Below are 5,517 nucleotides of genomic sequence, written 5' to 3' on the forward strand. Positions count from 1 at the left end.
ATTGGCCAATACCACCCAATTCGGCGTTGATTCATCAAAGTGTATTGCAAATGCCATATGGTAATTGCCAGTTGTAACACTTTAAAAATTCAACAGGGCAAATGCGCTCCACGGGGTTTTCATATTGGATATGTAACCCAAATTAATGTCCAAAAGTAAAATTTTGAAAAAATGAACTTTTTTCAAAAACTTATCACCCCTTAAAAAGTGCTTTCTGGACCGTTTTTGAAATTCTTTCGATTTTTGTCAATTACACATGTGTAAGAACTGTATGAATATACTTTTGTCCAATTTTATTATCATAATTTTTTTAATTTTTTTATATGCGCATAAGGAATATGTTTTGTCCAATTCCAATATGATTTCATAGGAAGTCAAAAGTCAAAAGTCAAAAATGTCAAAATTTTGTAAAAAACTTCACACACCCATAAAAAGTGCTTTCTGGACCGTTTTTCGAAATTCTTTCGATTTTTGTCAATTACACATGTGTAAGAACTGTATGAATATACTTTTGTCCAATTTTATTATCATAATTTTTTTTTTTTTTTTTTTACATGCGCATAAGGAATATGTTTTGTCCAATTCCAATATGATTTCATAGGAAGTCAAAAGTCAAAAGTCAAAAATGTCAAAATTTTGTAAAAAACTTCACACACCCTTAAAAAGTGCTTTCTGGACCGTTTTTTGAAATTCTTTCAATTTTTTGTCAATTACACATGTGTAAGAACTGTATGAATATACTTTTGTCCAATTTTATTATCATATTTTTTTATATATTTTTTTAAATTGTGCATAAGGATTTTTTGTGGGCCAAATGACGTAAAGAAATTTGACATGCTCAAAAATCCTGCAGAAATGCAAAATTGACTGGCCTGATGAACTCGGGATGGCCGGGCAGTGATAGTTGTTCCTTTCCATCACTCGTTGTGTTGACTTCATCATGTCCATTTTGTGATGTTTTTCACTATATAATCATATTGCAAGTGCACGTGCATTTGCAATATGTTTCAATGTGCATTTACCATATGAAATTTGACCTTGCTCAAAATGCAAAATTGACTGGTCTGATGAACACAGGATGGCCGAGCAGTGATAGTTGTACATTTCCATCACTCGTTGTGTTGATTTCATCATCTCCGTTAGGTGATGTTTTTACACTATAGAATCATATTGCAAATGCACGTGCATTGTTGTGCAACTGGTAACCCAAAAATAAAAATATGGTTGTAAATGCATTTACCGGTCATTCTGATATTAATGCTCGCTATGGGAACACAGGATGGCCGGGCAGTGATAGTTGTACATTTCCATCACTCGTTGTGTTGATTTCATCATGTCCATTAGGTGATGTTTTTACACTATAGAATCATATTGCAAGTGCGCGCATTTGCAATATGTTTCAATGTGCATTTACCATATGAAATTTGACATGCTCAAAATGCAAAATTGACTGGTCTGATGGACACAGGATGGCCGAGCAGTGATAGTTGTACATTTCCATCACTCGTTGTGTTGATTTCATCATGTCCATTAGGTGATGTTTTTCACTATAGAATCATATTGCAAGTGCGCGCGCATTTGCAATATGTTTCAATGTGCATTTACCATATGAAATTTGACATGCTCAAAAATGCAAAATTGACTGGTCTGATGAACACAGGATGGCTGAGCAGTGATAGTTGTACATTTCCATCACCTGTTGTGTTGATTTCATCATGTCCATTTGTTTATGTTTTCTCACTTTTGCAAAGTCACTGTGCATTTGCAATATGGTTCAATGGGCAGGTACCATCACGAAAATTGTCATGCTATAAAATCCTGCAGGAATGTGAAATTGACTGGTCTGATGAACACAGGATGGCCGAGCAGTGATAGTTGTACATTTCCATCACTTGTTGTGTTGATTTCATCATGTCCATTAGGTGATGTTTTTCACTATAGAATCATATTGCAAATGCACGTGCATTGTTGTGCAACTGGTAACCCAAAAATTAAAATATGGTTGTAAATGCATTTACCGGTCATTCTGATATTAATGCTCGCTATGGGAACACAGGATGGCCGGGCAGTGATAGTTGTACATTTCCATCACTCGTTGTGTTGATTTCATCATGTCCATTAGGTGATGTTTTTACACTATAGAATCATATTGCAAGTTCGCGCGCATTTTGCAATATGTTTCAATGTGCATTTACCATATGAAATTTGACATGCTCAAAAATGCAAAATTGACTGGTCTGATGGACACAGGATGGCCGAGCAGTGATAGTTGTACATTTCCATCACTCGTTGTGTTGATTTCATCATGTCCATTAGGTGATGTTTTTACACTATAGAATCATATTGCAAGTGCGCGCATTTGCAATATGTTTCAATGTGCATTTACCATATGAAATTTGACATGCTCAAAAATGCAAAATTGACTGGTCTGATGGACACAGGATGGCCGAGCAGTGATAGTTGTACATTTCCATCACTCGTTGTGTTGATTTCATCATGTCCATTAGGTGATGTTTTTTCACTATAGAATCATATTGCAAATGCACGTGCATTGTTGTGCAACTGGTAACCCAAAAATAAAAATATGGTTGTAAATGCATTTACCAGTCATTCTGATATTAATGCTCGCTATGGGAACACAGGATGGCCGGGCAGTGATAGTTGTACATTTCCATCACTCGTTGTGTTGATTTCATCATGTCCATTAGGTGATGTTTTTACACTATAGAATCATATTGCAAGTGCGCGCGCATTTGCAATATGTTTCAATGTGCATTTACCATATGAAATTTGACATGCTCAAAAATGCAAAATTGACTGGTCTGATGGACACAGGATGGCCGAGCAGTGATAGTTGTACATTTCCATCACTCGTTGTGTTGATTTCATCATGTCCATTAGGTGATGTTTTTACACTATAGAATCATATTGCAAGTGCGCGCGCATTTGCAATATGTTTCAATGTGCATTTACCATATGAAATTTGACATGCTCAAAAATGCTAAATTGACTGGTCTGATGAACACAGGATGGCTGAGCAGTGATAGTTGTACATTTCCATCACTCGTTGTGTTGATTTCATCATGTCCATTTGTTTATGTTTTCTCACTTTTGCAAAGTCACTGTGCATTTGCAATATGGTTCAATGGGCAGGTACCATCACGAATTTGTCATGCTATAAAAATCCTGCAGGAATGTGAAATTGACTGGCCCGATGAACTCGGGATAGCTGGGCAGTGATTCTGGTTCATCTCCATGGCTCGTTAGGGTTGATTTCAGAATGTCACTTTTGGTGATGGTCCCTCTCCGTTTAAACATATTGCTAATGTACAAAAGTCAACTAGCAAGTCAGTGTCCATCAGTCAATTAGATGTCATTTTGACACCAAACTGATACCAATTGACACCAAACCCACTTTTTCCAACTCATTTAGAAGCCAACTATCATATATGTCAGAGCAGGCCCATAATTCACAGCGCCTTTAGTTTAAAACATAATAAAAACGTAAAACACATAGTTACGTTCTAGCTGCGGGTCCAGGTCAGACATTATGTGAAGGCCTATGTGAGGCGACCCCGAATCCCGAGTTTCGGCTCGATAGGTCCTTCGGTGCCCGAGTAAAACCCTAATTGGTGCTGAAAATCCACTTTTTTCCATGCCTTGCTATGGGGTCCTTGAATGAGCTATCGGACCGAAACGTTGGGGTCCGTCTCTATGGGCCGAGCCGGTTCCAATGCACCTAGTCTTGTGTCTCTGAGACTTTTCTAAATGTCGCCATTTTCGTAATGGTCAAAATGAATTGAAATCATTGCAAATGTACGAGGCTATTTCTCGGTCCGAGAACCTTCTAGAGCCACCTAACTCACCACGCACTATCGACCCGAGGTCTAGAACAGGTTTCTAAAGTTTGAACTCTAGGTCTGACGGTTCTTTTTAGCTCGAACAAAGCTAACTATTGGAGGCACTGTCTGTCTCTACAACCCCCAATACGTCCCTCCTTCCAAGTTGTGTGTCTGTGTGATTTAGTTTTCCTTTGAAATTTTATGGGAAAAATGACTGATTTACAGTTCATGGGGTTGCCTAATCACACATATGAAGTTTTGGACAGATCTGACTTTTTAACCCCTCGAAACAGCCCCTGAGACACCAATTAAGGCACTTCCGGTTGGCACAGGAAGCTATAAGTCAACACATATCCTCACTGGGCTATGCTTTTACAGAATCCTGTGTTTTAAGTCCTTACGTTAAGAATTGACTGATTTACACAGGGTTGAATGCACTATGTCTATCAAACTGCAGGCAGGTAATGGAAAAACACTTTTAGGGTGATTTTAACCACTTCCGGTTGGTCCAGGAAGCCTAGAATCAACACAGGTAGACCTCATACTGGCCTGATGGACTGTTATCAAAGACAGGTTCATACGGCATTCATAACCCATATAGACTTCAGGTTGAATTTAGGGGTGCAGGCAATGTATTCCTATGGGGAGAGAAGTCAATGCAAACTATTTGAAGTAAACACCTTCTTTTAACTATTAAGGGTTAATGCCACACGGTCAACGTTAGGCTTGCACGGATCGGAAGGACCTTAGGAACGTACCTGAGGTCGAATTGTGCTTCTCACCTAACGGTTCTCTCACTGTCACCCAAAAGCAAATGACGTTGTGGGGCAGGCTTCATTTTGGGCCTACTTTTCTAATGGTCGCTGCGCTCAGACCGAGCGAGCTACGGTCAAGCGGGATATCTCGTTGAACTCGGCACGGCCTAGAGATTATGTTTATGCCATTGCCTGCTCTCTGTGTCTTTGAGAACCGCACTTTTTCACTCCAGCCTTGCTGTGTGTGCGTGTGAGAGCTATTCTTTGACATCTGTTGGGAGAAATGACTGATTTACAGTTCATGAGGGTTACCTAGTCACACATATGAAGTTTTGAAAAGATCTGACCTTTTTAACCCTTGGAAACTGCCACTGTGACATCATTAAAGGCACTTCCGGTTGGCACAGGAAGCTATAAGTAAACCCATGTCTTGATTGACATAGAAACTTACAGAATCCTGAGTTTTAAGTCCTTACGTTAAGAATTGACTGATTTACACAGGGTTGAATGCACTATGTCTATCAAACTGCAGGCAGGTAATGGAAAAACAATTTTAGGGTGATTTTAACCACTTCCGGTTGGTCCAGGAAGCCTAGAATCAACACAGGTAGACCTCATACTGGCCTGATGGACTGTTACCAAAGACAGGTTCATACGGCATTCATAACCCATATAGACTTCAGGTTGAATTTAGGGGTGCAGGCAATGTATTCCTATGGGGAGAGAAGTCAATGCAAACTATTTGAAGTAAACACCTTCTTTTAACTATTAAGGGTTAATGCCACACGGTCAACGTTAGGCTTGCACGGATCGGAAGGACCTTAGGAACGTACCTGAGGTCGAATTGTGCTTCTCACCCTAACGGTTCTCTCACTGTCACCCAAAAGCAAATGACGTTGTGGGGCAGGCTTCATTTTGGG

This window comes from Oncorhynchus keta, chromosome 25 (assembly GCF_023373465.1).
Source record: "Oncorhynchus keta strain PuntledgeMale-10-30-2019 chromosome 25, Oket_V2, whole genome shotgun sequence".
In the NCBI taxonomy this organism is placed as follows: Eukaryota; Metazoa; Chordata; class Actinopteri; order Salmoniformes; family Salmonidae; genus Oncorhynchus; species Oncorhynchus keta.